We start from the raw sequence: 15,903 nt of genomic DNA on the forward strand, positions 1-15,903 counted from the left end.
AGTGGGAAAATGTGATAAAGATTGAGACAATTGCTGAAGTGGTATCCTTGAGTAGTAAAACATGGGAAGCTAGTGTACAAAGAAAGGGGACAGTCATAGAGAAGAATGTTGCTGCTCCATTCCTATTAACAGAAATGTTGGGGCTGGGGTTGTAGCTCAGTGGTAGAACACTCGCCTAGCATGTGTGAGGCACTGGGTTCGATTCTCAGCACCACATACAAATACATAAAGTAAAGGTCCATCGACAACTTAAAAAATATATATTAAAAAAAGAAATGGTGATGAAGGAGAGATGTGGATACAGAGGTCTGTGTGAGATGGTAACTTGAGGAGTTAGTTGTCTTCTGATTGCATCTGTTTTCTTGGTGAAATAGGAAGCAAAGTCAATTTAGTTGATAGAGAACTTGGAAACTTCAGGACCATAATAAAGTTACAAAATTGACCAGGGAACAGAAGAATGGATGGATTTGGGATTGCCAAGTGAATAGATTTAGAGCTTCCAGGCATGGATTTAAACTGAGACAAGCCACCTTCATCAGCACAAATAAAAATGTGAAGTAGGTGGAGAGCTTGATTTAACTAAGTGTTTTGCCAGTTGAGTGTGAGGAAGTGAGAGAAGAGCAAAAGAACTGAGATTTTATGCAAATAGCTGATTTGAATGTTGGTTTGTGGATGTTAAGATGGATTATAAGGGGAGTCAACACATGAAACGGTGGGAAACAGTGATTCATAGAACCAAGGATGGGATCCAAAAATTGGAGCCAGATGGGATGGTGCTTTCCTGTAATCCCAGGAAGACCTGGGAAGGTTGAGATGGCAGGATCACAAGTTCAAGGCCAGCCTGGGCACCAACGCAAGACCCTGTCTCAAAATAAAACAAAACCAAATGAACAAAAATGTTTGGAATAAAAGTTTTAGAGAAAATGGTCTGAAAAAAGTTAGGAGGGAATAGCAATCAAAACCACATGAAATATCACTTCACACCCTTTAGGTGGCTGTAATAAAAATGACATAGTAGTAAGAGTTCAGGAGGATGTAGAGAAATTGGATTCCCATACAGAGCTGGTATGATTATAAAGTGGTTCAGTCACTTTGGAAAACTATGGAAATTCCACTAATGTTAAACATAAAGTGACCCTATGACCCAGCAATTCTATTCCTAGGAGAATGCCCAAGAGAAATAGAAACATAGGTGCACATTAAATGTTAGACACAAATGTTTATAGCAGCATTATTCATAATAGCCATAAAGTGGAAATAACCCTGAAGTCCATCAACTGATGAATAGGTTGATAAAATATGGCATATCCATACAATAGAATACTATGTGGCAATAAAATACGTGCTACGATTTGGATGAATCTTGAAAACATGCTAAGAGAAAGATGTCAATAACTAAAGTCCATGTTTTGTGTGACATGAAATATTCAGAAAGGACAAATTTATAATGACAAATAGTAGGGTGCTGCCTTGAGCTGGGAACAATGAGAGGATGGGTAGGGAGTGGTGAAGCCACCACACACACACACACCCCCCGCAAACACACCTATGAGGATAGGTACAGTGCTTTTGGGAGAGATGGTGATGGTTGAACAAGCCCATGATTGTACTAATAACCCTGAATTATGTACATTAAAAGGGTGAACTTTATAATATCTAAATTATATCATAAAGCTGTTACCAAAAATAAATAAAGAAAGAAAGAAAGATAGAAGGAAGTGGTCAGAGTGGGATGCTTGAAATTGAGATTAGGGAGAGTCTGCACACTGGTAATGACAAGAGCTGCACTTTGGCCAGGAAGTGCGTAGACAAGATGGCTTGGGGGAACAAGTCAAGGAAGATGGGCTCAGGTGTTGCAGGATCATCTAGGAGGTTAAGGGTATCATCAAGACTGGTGGCAGGAGTCATGTTGGCAAGAGGTCTGACAGTGAGTCAGGGGGTAAAAACCTCCAGGGAATTAGAAATGTGGTGTGAACTTTGTAGATGACTAGAAGAAAGAAGCATAGCAGGGAGTCTGGTAGCAAGTAGCTCAAAATTGTGCTTAGAGAATATTCTGGAACCGGAGTATTTGTGAAGGATTTTAAAATATCCTTAATATTAAGGGCCCACTGTACTTTTCCTTCCTTTATTTATTTATTTCCTTCCTTTATTTATTCATACGACCTGTATTTGTTCTTTTTCTGGTGCTGTTGTCTACACATGAGGTCGTCTTTGCCGATGCTGCCAGGCATGGTAGAGCTAACTAACCCCCTAGTGGCCAGAGCATCCAGCTGCTGTATGAACATCTCCTTTTCAGCAGCTTTTCCCAAACCTGCTGCCCTTGAGGAGAATGGTGGACTGTCCTGATCAGTGTGCCACCTTTCCTTATCACCACCATCACACTGGCTCTCATTGTTCAATGACACCATCACACTGCATGGCTTCAATATTTCAAGGGGTGGTTGCTGCCTGTGTTAGAGTTGGATGGGAAAAGTCTGGGGGTGTCCACTCAGTGGTGAAGAGCTTGCCTAGCTAGCATGTGCAAGGCCCTGGGCTTGATCCCCAGCTGCATACACACACACACACACACACACACACACACACCAAACACGCACACACAAGAATAGGACAGCACCATTCGTGATGGCCTCTGACTTTTGACAGCTGAGTTTGAATTTTGCTGCTGCTATTTATAACTTTGAGACTGTGTACAGCTTATTTAATCTTGCTGATGTTAGTTTGTATTTTGTTTTGTTTTGTTGTGTTTTGACAAAATACCTACCTCATATGTACTGATGAAAATTAAAGGACACTCTGCAGGTCCAGCTCCTAATAGATAGTAGATGTGACCCGAGGTGTTTGTTCTCTTCCCTCACTTTTTCCTTCCTTTGCTTTCTTGCTGAGGGTACCTCTACTGTTGTATCCCACACTCCCAGCATTCTCAGGGTCTGGCATCAGATCAGAAGCCTTCTTTTAGGAATGATTGAAATGACCAAGCCAGCTTCCAAGCTGAGAGAGTCACTCAATCACTTTAGTGTTCCATGTTATACTTTTCAAAGTGTTTTATAAAATATTTCTAACCTTACCCTTTAAAAAACACTGTCAGGTATAGAAAAGAGGCATCAGTATTCCTACTGTATGGAGAAGAGTATAAAAGTCTGAAAGTAACTTGAACCTACATGAGATGACATTTTTCTATATGTTTTACGTGCGTTAATTTATTTAATCCTCATAGCAATCCTATGAAGTACTATTAACTTTATCTCACAGGAAGGGAAAGAGGCACTGAAAGATAAATAACTTGTTGAAGGTCACATAACTTCTAAGCTTAGGCAGGATTTGAAGCCAGCAGTCCGGCTGCAAGGCTTAACCACCATGTGGCCTCAGATATAAGTAAACACATCATCTAGGAACTACAGAGTGAAGAGCTCCTTTTGCCATTTACTGTTCAGGTATCTTTCTAGCCTCCAGAATCTCATGCAGCTTGTAAATACTGGTGGTTCCTAGTGATGACTAATAGGACAGTTATCTTTGACAGGAGGGGAGCCTTCCATCTCTCCTTGTGAGGTTTATTACCCTGATTCCTTCTAGCACAGCCATCTCTGATAATTCTTTTGCAGAGACAAAGAAGTTGGGACTTCTGAGATAATAGTATTAATGGCCACCCTTGTCACATTTCAATCCTGCCTATTGCAAGCCAACTTCCAATACTAATATTAAAACCATAACTATAAAACCGTAAAAATCTCTTGACATCATAAGTCTAAAAGTATTGGGGAAATTTTTGGAAACAAATAGTTCAAGAGGATAAAATCAGTCTCATGATTCTCTGGCTTGTGTGAACTTTTCCTTGGAAAGCAGAATATCTGGCCTAAGATTGAATCATTAGGAATTCATTAAATTCATCTTAGAAGAGAGAAGTATCTACTTTTTCACATTATAGTTTCTTTGCTCTGTGCTGGTGATTTCAGAGCTAAGGCATTTGTTGGTGGGGGGAGAGATGATCAAGAGATGATCATTTAAAATATCAAGAGATGGTCTGGGGATGTGGCTCAAGCGGTAGCGCGCTCGCCTGGCATGCATGCGGCCCGGGTTTGATCCTCAGCACCACATACAAACAAAGATGTTGTGTCCGCTGAAAATTAAAAAATAAATTTTAAAATTCTCTCTCTCTCTCTCTAAAAAATAAAATAAACATTCTGCTGTCATGTATGACTAAAAAAAAATAAAAATAATTCGTATGGAGAAAAAAAAATATCAAGAGATGCTCATTGGGTATGATGGTACACACCTGTAATCCCAGCAGCATGGGAGACTAAGACGGGAGGATTGAAAGTTCAAAGCTAGCCTCAGCAACTTAGCAAGGTCCTAAGAAACTCAGTGAGACTCTGTCTCTAAATAAAATACAAAAAAGAGGCTGGGGATGTGGTTCAGTAGTTAAGTACCCCTGAGTTCAAGTTCAATCCCTGGTGTGTGTGTGTATACATATATGAAAAATGACAAATCTCTCAAATCTCTCTCTCTTATTTTTATTTTTGGCAATACACGGGATGGAACCCAGAGATACAAGATTTACAGTTTGAGGAGGTAGCTCAGTGGTGAGGTGCTTATATAAGACTCTGGGTTCCATTTCCTGTATTGCCAAAAATAAAAATGAGAGAGAGCTTTGAGATATTTGTCATTTTTCTTCTTCTTGTCACTCACTTCAGTTTGTAACCACTGGAATTTTTCCCACACCAGAAATAGGGGAAATGAAAGCCTGATTATTTTAATATGTCAGTAATTTTGATATAAATCTAACGAAAGAAGAGTTGGAAATTGTTAGCTAAAATGAGATGGGATGGACACGTTTGTGTGTTTGCCTGTGTGCATATTTAACCATGGGTTCTATTTCTATTTGGCAATAAAAAAGTAGACTTTGTGTATTTGTAAAGTACATGAAGTACACAAGTAATTTGTAGATTTTATTTATTTTCCAAAGCCATAAGCTCTCTATTGATATGGTTAGTGAAAAGAACTTCTCCTTTTATTTGTAATATGTTTATATATATTCTATATGTGTACATAAAAAATAAATGTTCTATACATATGTATGTTATATATGCAGGATATATTGCACTTCCATGAATATATACAGTAGAATTTTAGTTTAAATTCTAAAAACATTGTGATTTAAACAAACAAATAAGGGCAGTTCAGTGACTCTTTCTTAGGAATATGGAAAAAACATGCTAAATTGCCTGAAAATATTTGAGGTTTGGTATAAAATACAAATAAATGCCTTTAAATTAAAAAAAAATGCCTTCCTTAGTCTTTGATCTGAATGGAGTGAAAAGAGGGAATCTCAGCGGCTTAAACCACAGGTTTATTTTTTGCTCATTCTATGTCCATGATTTATCTGCAGGAGAGCAGCTCATTTTCCCACTCAGACACTAGCTGACAGAGGGACCCGCATGTCAAACATCATTAGTCACAAAGGAAAAGGACACAGGGAGAGGTGGACGTGACATGTTTCTTCTGCCAAAGCACATTCAACAGAAATAGTTTCATGGTTCCATCCAACAGCGCGGGTTCCAGCCTAACACTCAGCAAAAGAGCATTTATTTCCTCTGTAGCCAAGGCAGAAAGCTAGGAATACTTACTTGCTGAAGAACATCAATGACACCATTGTGCTCATTTGGCATTTAGCATATTTTATGATTTAGATTTGGAAATGTTCCCTCAAAAGCTCCTGTTTTGGAGACGTGGTTCTCAATACAGCAAGGTTCAGAGGTGAGGCTTTTAGGCAATGTTGAGAGCTGTAACTTTGTCAGTGAATCAATTCATTTAATGGATAAATTTGAATGGACTCCTGGGTGGTAACTGTGGGCAGATGGGGCATGGCTGGAGGAAGTGGGTCACTGGGGATGTGCCCTTAGGAGTTATATCCTGTTCCTGGCTTCTCTGCCCAAGCACTTTTTCTCTCTACCTCTCTACCCCTCCCTCTTCCTGGCTGCCATGAGGTGAGCCACTTTCCTCTGCCAGGCGCTTCCACCATGATGTTCTGCCTCATTTGGGCCCAGAGCAATGGAGTCAGCCAACCATGGACTGAACCTCTGAAACTGTGAGCCCAAAAAAATTTTTTCTCCTGTAAGTTGTTTTTGTTAGGCATTTGGGTCACAGTGACAAAAGCTAACTAACATAGCATGTGACACTGTGAAACCAAACACGAAGCAATTTAGAAAGAATGGTCTCTATCTTCTTAGACTTCTTAATAGTCATTTTGGGCTCGAGTTCTAATAGTAGATTTTAATACCATTATTTCCAGTTTTCCACAATGACTTCCTGGTTTTATATTATACACCAGGGCTTTTCTATCAAAGTTGTGCTTTGGCCACTGAAAAGCTTAGAGCCAGATTTGAACTATACTATTCCAAGTAGCCTTTATTATCTGCAAACAACAGTTGGTACCAAAAAAGTTTATCTAAGGGAATTTACTTGTTGTATTTATTTTTTGCAGTACTGGGGATTGAACCTAGGTAGTGCTCTACCATTGAGCAACATCCTTAATCCTTTTTATTTTTATTTTAAGATGGGGTCTCATTAAGTTGCCCAGGCTTACCTCAAACTGGTGATCCTCCTGCCTCAGCCTCCCGGGTAATTGGGGTTAGAGGTATGCACCACTGCACCTGTCTGGGAATTTACTTTAAATCAAGGACCAAAATATGATTTTAGATTTTTTATAAAGTTGCAAATTGAGACAAATGACTATGAAAATAAGTTGGTTTAACCTTACTCTTTAAAAAAAAAATGTAAGTTATAAATACATCCTCAGAATGAAGAATTCAATCAGGTTGACAGTCCAGGTTCCAATCTCTGTACAAAAATTTAAGATAGTTCAATGGTTTATGTTTTTCCTTATTTGAAAGATACTCAAGTTAACTATGCCATTGATTCACATCTTTTTTTAAATATTTTTTTAGTTGTAGTTGGACACAATATCTTTATTTATTTTTATGTGGTACTGAAGATTGAACCCAGTGCCTCACAAGTGGGATTCGCATCTTATTTGTTGTTTTGGTTGTTTGTGGTCCCACACCCGAGTGGACTGCAGAGACCTTGCTGGGACAGCAGGAGATGGGGCTCAATTGCAAGTGCTGTGTGAGCGTGGCCTTATTTCATGACTGGCCTGTCTGCTAGTGAGTATTTTTGAGTTAGGAAGACTTTGACTCCCTGTGAAAACTTATAACTGTGGAGACCTGGGATAGTGACTACCCAGCTCAATAATAAGAATCCCCTCATGTGTATTCCTTGCAGTTAGTCTTGCCCTTGTTTTTTATTTTATTACTTCCCTCCTTTTACTTAGATTCCTCAACTATTTCCTTTCCTCTTTTATATTTCTAAGGAGTTGCCTCCGATCTTTTATAGGATGAGGCAGGGACTATATAGACAGAAACAAATACTGATGACTCAATTTTTAACGACCCCCCAATTTATTTTTTTTTAGCATCAACTATCTCAGGGAAGACAGGGTCTGTGACCTTTCCTCAAAGCAGTGAGGAAAACTGAGTGGCTTGTGTGGCTTCAGTGAAGCTTGACATGATCCTACTTTTGGGTTCCTTCCTCCAGCGAGCAGTAAATCAAGAACTTCCAGCACATCTTGGTTTTCCAGGGCCACTGCTCATGTGGCTGTTCCATAGGATGTCACCGGGTAACTTCCTGCCCTGGGACCTCTCTCTGAAACAAAAACTTCCTTCTGAAGGAGGGACTGTCTCCTATTTCATTTATAAATCAAATTATCTCTCATTCTTTGACTTGAAGAAAACAATCTCTCACCTGTTCCCAGTAAATTCTCCCCCTTGTTCTCTGCAGTTGCTAATGTGCATATTGTGAAGAAAACAAAAAATAATAATTTTATTAAATAAAACTATGCAATTCATAAAGCCTTGCTATGGGATGAGGATTTTTTTGTGTCTTCATTCACTTGATCCTTACCCCAACTCTCTGTGGTTTGTTTTCTTGGTTCCATATCTGAGTACAAATCCAAATGTTCAGAGTAGATGAATGTTTTGCTTAAGATCACCCTGTTTGGAGATTGGGCTTTATACCCATGTTGGTCTGATGCCAGAGTTCCCCCTTTTTATATACCACATTGCCTCAACCTCCCTCCTTCTGCTTCCCATCCAGGTTATGAAACTTGAAAAGAATAACAAACCACCTATCTAAAAAGTAACAAAAGTGTTTACATAATTTTTAATATCAAGGGGTATGTATGTATTAAAAAAACTGTAGAGTATTCCCTGTTGGTCATCTTAAATATGAGAAAGACGCATTTCTGTTTGTAAGGCTCTGTCTCAGCATGATGCAGAACATGCGACATTATCCACACTTTATAGAGGAGGGGCCCAGCCTGGGTCCTGTAGGTAGAAAGGCTGGGGTTGGGGTTGGAGCTCAGGATTCCTGACTCCCTGCCTGCAGGGAGTGAACACATTCTGCTGCCACAATACATACCATTCTGTGACCTGGTAAAGGAATCTTCAACAACATGAGCCTAATGATTTGGGGTTAGCTGAGAGCAGGTGGGGACCATGGGAGGCATCACATCTGTACCCTTGTGCCACCCCATGCAACTCACTGAAATGCTTCTCTTGTGTTTTAAAGCCCAGCAGTTAGTTCTGGGTCGTCCCCCCCCCCCCCCCACCAAATGCTGGTAATTTCATACAACCCGAAAACCAGAAATAGATCGTGGGAGGAACTTTCATTCATTTTACTTTATTTCATTGTCCCCAATTTATGAATGGTTCAAAACCAACAATGTACACCAGGTTGTCCATAATGACCATTCCCAGAGAAGAAAAACAATTCTCAAACTGCATTGTCCAAGAGGTTCCTAATGTATTTCTTTATCTACTTATCTTTTTTTTAATCTTTCTATATTCTACTTATTGTCTTAGTACCATTATTATACTTAACATAGAGTGCATTTCTCCTTAAATCACCAACTTCAAAAAAACAGCAAACAAGTTGTGTGCTACCTTATATTAACTGTGAGCCCTTGAACAGCCCCTTCCTCCCTGTGCTCCTGCCTAGTCATTATCAGGGTACAAAAATCAGCAAAGGAAAAATCAGTCACTCAAGGGTTTAGAAATAATTCCCGGGTGAAACTTAATTGTGGTAGATGTCTGCAGGGTAAGTTTGATTTTTAATAAAACTTCAGATAGAACTGTAAATGGCACATGTAAATAGGAGGCATTATGTGTTCAGTGTTATGTAGCAAGGCCACCTCCCTGCCCCAGGGCAGTGTATGCCAATATTTTTTTTTCCTCAGGGGTAAACAGGGAATTCTGTTGGACTTCTAAGCCCCTTTAATAGGTTCAGAGTTCTTAGGATCCTTGAAAGACAAGGATCAGCACACAGAAGTGTGGGGTGTCAGGTCTCCAGGGCACTTGAAGGATTAGGCAGAAAAGGGAAGAAATATTAGTGGACAGACAAAGATCTGGAGGATTCTCAGAGGCAGCAGGCTGGAGAATGTGGGCTTTGAAGTCAGAATCTGAAATACCACTCCCAGTTCTCTCATTACTGACTGTGCAACTTTGAACAAGCTGTTTTGCTCCTCTGCAGGTTAGTATTCTCATTTACATAACAAAATAATTAGCTGGGCATAGTGGCACAACCCTATAATTATCCCGGTGACTTGGGAGGCTGAGGCAGGAAGGTTGCAAGTTTGAGGCCAGCCAGAGCAATGTAGCTGAGAACCTCAGCAACTTAGTGAGACCCTGTCTCAAAATTAAAAATAAAAAGTTCTGGGGGTATAGCTCAGTGGTAAGGTGCCATGGGTTCCATCCTGAATATGAAAAAGGGGGAAGGCATTTATAATAACCTTAAGGGGACTTTGTAACAATAAAGATGATACCATAAACTCATTAGAGCATGAGACACTTAGCAATTGGTAGCTACAATGATGAGCTACAATAAAAATTGCGTGCCCATTGCTCTATTCCCCAATCTGTCCTGGGCATTGGGGATACAATAGCAAACAAGACAGACATAAGTCTCTTCTCCCATGAGGCTGGAATTCTAGGGGGAGACAGACAAAGAACAAGATGCATAAGTAAAAAAAATGTCATGAATTAAGTGCTGAAGAAAAAAAATAAAATTGAGAAGGAAGACAAGTAGTATTATGGAAAATTAAAATTTTAGAGGTGCAGAGCTGGGCACGGTGGTGCACACACCTATAATCCTAGCAGCTTGGGAGGCTGAGGTGGGAGGATCATGAGTTCAAAACCAGACTCAGCAATTTAGTGAGGCCGTAAGCAACTCAGTGAGAACCTGTCTTTAAATAAAATACAAAATAGCAATGGGGATGTGGCTCAGTGGTCGAGTGCCCCTGAGTTCAATCCCCAGTGCCAAAAAAAAAAAAAAAAAAAAAAAATAGGGAGGTACAGGATTGGAACGTAATTGGATGGTAGAGAATGTGCTGAGTGTGCTTCTGGGTTGGATCCCTAGCATACACACACACCCCTACACACAAACACACATACACACACACAGAAATTTTAGAGGGGTAGGTAGGAAAGGCCTCTTCCAGCTTTTACATATTTAAATTTGGATACAGACCTGGTTGGGGGTGGAGGGATTGAGGGAGAAAGTCAAGGTTACCTGGGGGAAAGCATCCAGGCTGAAGCCACAGCAAGTTGCTGTGAGGTCACCTATTGTGTGCAGGCCGATGCAAGGTTGTAAATATGTGTAAAATATTATAAACAGTCTAAAAAACACACACTAACCTCTCTCATGTCAGAAAAAGAACAGTGAGACATTAAAACAAAATCAACTTGATCCTATATGTGTGGATAAATTTAATATTCTAGAGAAGGAAAGCACGCTTATGGTCTGGGCTCCCCTGGGTGCATACACACCTTCTCCTTAGTTTGTATCTTGGGATTCCCACCAGGATGTACCTGGTATTATCTGAAGTCATTTAACCTGTTGACAATCACATTCTTGGAATAAGCAAATTCTAGGCAGGTGAAATTGGACAAACAATTCCAGTGACCTCTTTAGCTGCTCAAGTATTGGTCCAAAGGTTTAAAATAACAAGCTTCATTTCTCACCGAATCCTGTTGACAGACAGGATCAGCGGGATGCAAGATTAGAAAGAGTATAATTCTCTTTGATGAATAGGTCGGGAAGATTATTGTTAAATATTTTGTAAATATACTTTAAAAAAAAAAAGTCCTAACAATGATTTTAGATGAACTGTGTGAATAGTCAACATAAACCTAAGTCAGTTTCAGGACATTGCCATCAATCTGCGAAAGCACGTCAACATTTTAATTTATCACTTATGATAATGTATGGCAACAATGTTATAGACTAGGGTAAGTCACAGCCTTGTTCGAGCCAATATCTTCAACTTGCTTGGTAACCAGGTTTAATACTGAATGGCCAACAAATAGCAAATTCACTGACCCCTGTGCAACCAAATGAGGCCAGCAGGAGTGAAGGAGGAAGGGGTGTGAGGCGGGGTGGGTCCTAGGTAATCCACACACATGGACAGTGGCTTTAACCCAGCTAGCTGAAACGAGGTAGATGAAGGTCTCTTATTCACTAGAAATGGCCTGACCTCCCAGGAAGACTTGTTTATATGAATCAATCAAAGGGCTTTCGAGAATAATCCAGTCTTGTTTGTATCACCAGAGGCTCTCTGACATGCCACAGAGCATGTGTATTTTCTTAAAAATACACAGATGTGAAATATACTGAAAACATACTAGAATGTGAACTCTAAGAAAGAAGGCAGTATGGTCTGCTTCCTTCATTGACATTGCCCCAGGCCTAGAATAGTGCCTAACAATGATAGATGCTCAAAAACATATTTTTAGGATGAATGGAAGAAGGCGTTCACAAGTCTCTAATTTTAGGAGTTTAAAACCTAAAAGAAGAGATAGGGCATGTACTGAAATACCCAAGACAAAGGTGGTGACTAAGGCTTGTCTCAAGACAGGTAGAAATTGGGAGAGGGAGAGAGAGATGGAGTCAGTCTGGGTTAAAAGAGAACGTTTGTAACAGAAGAGGTGTTTAGGGCTTAGGCTGTGGGTCAGTGGGAGAGCACTTGCCTAGTATGTGTTAAGCCCTGGGTTCGATCCTCAGCACCACATAAATAAATAAAGGTATTATGTCCATCTACAACTAAAAATATTAAAAAAGAAGAAGAAGAAGAAGAAGATAGGTTTAGGAGGGAAAGAAAGGAGTAAGAGAAAACAAGAAACTAAAAATACAGGATAGGAGTTTGTGCAAAAGATGAGTGTTGGAGAAAAGAAATAAAAGTCATCTAATGATAATAATTAAAACCCTGAGACAGCATGAGTCACTGAGAAAGTAGGAGAGATGTGAGAATCAAATCATGGAGCAGGGGCTGGTGGTGTGGCTCAGTGTAGTGCACTTTCCTAACATGCCTGGGTCCTATTCTCAGCAAGGCAAGAAAACAAGCAGGTAGTAGATGCCCAGCTAGTATTTGATAAACGCCATTTCAAAAAATCATCCCAGCCCTCACTGTCTCAATTTCATAAATGATTACCTCAATTGACTTTGAAAAGGTAAGCATTTTATACCTAAAAGTTTAGTGCAACAGGAAGAATTTGAGAATCTCTGTCAACACATAAATAGTTTATGAGAACAGTGAATAACAGTGAAATAGTGACATTCTTCCTCATGTTTGCTTTCACACAAAATCCATCATGAGGACATGATAATAAGCTACACAATGAGTTTTCTTGACTTCCTTTTTCATATAAGAAGTTGATCACATCCTAGTTCTCATTTTATTGAAATTGTCAACAAATAATGCAGAGGGGATTCAATTCCACATACGGCACCTTGAGCAGGACCACATCTATCGTGTTCATCATTGTACCCCAACTTTAATCTCTACACCTACTCAATAAATGTTGAATAAATGAACCAGTCTTTTCTGAGGAGGTCCTATGTGCAAGCTCAGGTGAGGCATTCTGGCAGAAGTAAAGAGGAAGTCATGAGTTCACAGTTCAAGCTGGGCAGGGAACAGGCATCAGACATAGACATGAATAACTTTGCCCAAGGATGATGTGATAATCACAGCTGCATATTAAAGTAGTATCAAAATAATACATTCTTCAAATGTCACATTTCAGTTTATATATTATTTTAAGTAGGGGTGAGAGGTTGTTATTTGAAACTGAGGCAAGGGGAGTGATTACTTCTTTCTTTTTGCAGTGCTGGGAAACAAACCCAGGGTCTCTCACAACTCCAGGCAAGTGCTCTACCACTGAGCTATATCCAGTCCTAGAGTTTACCTTTTAAAGATCAGAATGCATGGGGCAAGGCAGTGAGGTGGGTACTGATGAGAAGCCTGGAAAGCTTTGAAGGTGATGGAACTTGAACCTGACCTCAAAGGATGGGTAGTAATTATAGCTAAACTTTATCGAATAATATTATGAGTCAGTCGCTATTTAAGCACTTTATCTGCTTGAACTCATTTAATCCTCACAATATATGTGGTAAGTATTATCATTTTACAGAAGAGGAAACCCAGGAAAAGCAAGGTTCAATAACCTGTTCGAAGCCACACAGCTCTTAAGAAACAGGGCCATATATTCTGGCTCCAGAGCACCTTGACCATTATAGCATACTGCAGCTTTTAGGTGTCTGAAGAGGCCAGCGTAGGGGGGGAGAAATCCAGGCAGAAGAAAAACTTGAGCAAATGATGTAAAAGCCTGTATGTTAGAGTGTGCTCAGTATGTAGTGAATTTGCAGAAGATCGGAAGTGAAGTTTAGTAGGATGAGATGCATAGAAAGGCAAGAAGAAATGACCATCAATACAGAATGGTTAAATTCACCAAGAGATACTTACACTGTACAGTATTGTGCAATGAACAACCAAGATGTTATTAAAGTTATTTTATGACTGGCAATATCTTCACGCTATATAGTATATGAAAACAATAGCTACCACTTTTGAGGTCTTACAGTAAACCAGCTGCATTTAACAGTTCATGTGGTGTACCTCATTAATACTCACTGTAGTCCTGCCAGGTGGGTAACATCATTAGTCATCACTAGTAGATGAGTTCGAGGCTCAGAGAGAACAGGTAACTTCCTCTCACTTAGTTTATCTGTTTGACTCCTCAGATTCTTCACCACCTCACTTTAATGCTGCTCCTTCAAGTGCCAAAAAGGCTTGAGGAGGTTTGTGGCATGTGATATATTTTTATAACAAGGAGGAAAAAAAACATATGAAATGCATAAACTGAACAGCAGTCAATGGTTTCCTTCAGAGAGTAATATGGATTGAGCAGGGTAGGGACCCCTTACACACTTTATATGTTATTCTCATCCTTCATAATAAATCCATAAATATATAATCATTTAATAATAAATTAATAGAAATGTTATTTTTAGCTGGTTATTTCAAATATTAAAATAAAAGTTATACAAGGGCCAAATTTATAAATTTAAACTATTTTATATCGTTAAAATCATATATGTTCGCTGGGCGCGGTGGCGCATATCTGTAATCCCAGCAGCTCTGGAGGCTCAGGAAGAAGCCAGCCTCAGCAACGGCAAGGCGGTTAAGCAACTCAGTGAGACCCTGTCTCTAAATAAAATACAAAATAGGGCTGAGGATGTGGCTCAGTGGCCGAGTGTCCCTGAGTTCAATTCTCCAGTACCAAAAAAAAAAAAAAAATCATATATGTTGTTATTTGGCCTGGTCTGTCTTACACATCTTAAGACCTATTGAAGATTTTTAATAGGCAATTCTGGAAAGTAATTGTGAAAAAAAAGAAAATATGAATCAGTTTTTTGTTTTCATTTGTTCCCTCTTCTTCCTTTTCATCATTTTTTATATCAAACTACTATTGGCCTGTGGTCTCTGGATCAAGCATTATTTACCTCTGTTTATTCCCAGAACACATCATCAATCACTAACATGCTGTATCACTTACACCTATGTGTTATATTTGTCGTTGGCTTCTTCTCCTCCACCTGTTAATCTAAACACCAGAAGAACAAAGGGTTTTTTTTTCCCCTTCTATTTTATTCTTTATTAGAGCCCAAACAGCAAAACAATTTCTGGAATAATACAGGTGTTGAATATCTTTGTTGAATGAATTATGACTTATTACTTTATTTTTAGAACAGTTTTAGTTCATGGTAAAATTGAGCAGAAGGTACAGAGATTTCCTATGTACCTCTTGTCCCCACACATTCTTAGCCTCCCCCACAGTTGACAGCAGTGCCAAGGTGCTATATTTGTTGCAGTGGCTACATTGGTCCATCATGGATTAGAGCAAGGTTCACTCTTGGTGTTGTACCTTCTGTTGAATTTGACAAATGTACAATGACATGTGTCTACCATTACGGTATCACATCATTTTATTTACCTAAAAAGCCTCCGTGTTTCACCTATCCATTCCTCCCTCTCCCCTTGAAACCAAGGATCTTTTTGCACTGTCCCTAGAGTCTCATGTAATTGGAATCATATGGTATGGAGCCTTTTCAGACTGGCTGCTTTTCATTTCATCAAATGCATTTAAGGTTCTTCTATTTCTTTTCATGGCTTGATAACTCACTCCTTTTTAGTGCTGAGTCAATTCCATTGTCTGTGCTGCTTTACGCATCCAGTGAATTTTAAGTTGGGGCCAAAAAGTGAGGTGAAAAGAATTCAACTCTAAAGGAAAAAAAAAAACCCAAAAAAGTAGTTGCATGTAGGCTCGGGGAGTTGGAGATGTAAGAGGGGAATATTTCCTGAGTGCCCTGAGATAGTGGTCTTTGGATGCAAATGCCTTCATTCATCTCTTCAGCTAACTTTTGTGAGCACACTCTGGGCAGTGGTGCTGAGTGCCTGAGGGTGTAGAAAACAGAAGACCTGTCTACCTTCTGGAAGCTTACCCTCTGGTTGGGTGCAAG

At 39.5% G+C, this 15,903-nt stretch overlaps 1 protein-coding gene across 1 annotated transcript in view; it reads left to right on the forward strand.

Moving 5' to 3' along the window:
• SHROOM3 (shroom family member 3) overlaps positions 1-15,903 on the forward strand; it is a 314,183-nt gene that overhangs the window by 80,853 nt on the left and 217,427 nt on the right. The window lies entirely within an intron of this gene.

The sequence above is a fragment of the Spermophilus citellus genome (genome assembly GCF_964194105.1).
Source record: "Spermophilus citellus genome assembly, chromosome: 8".
Lineage (NCBI taxonomy): Eukaryota > Metazoa > Chordata > Mammalia > Rodentia > Sciuridae > Spermophilus > Spermophilus citellus.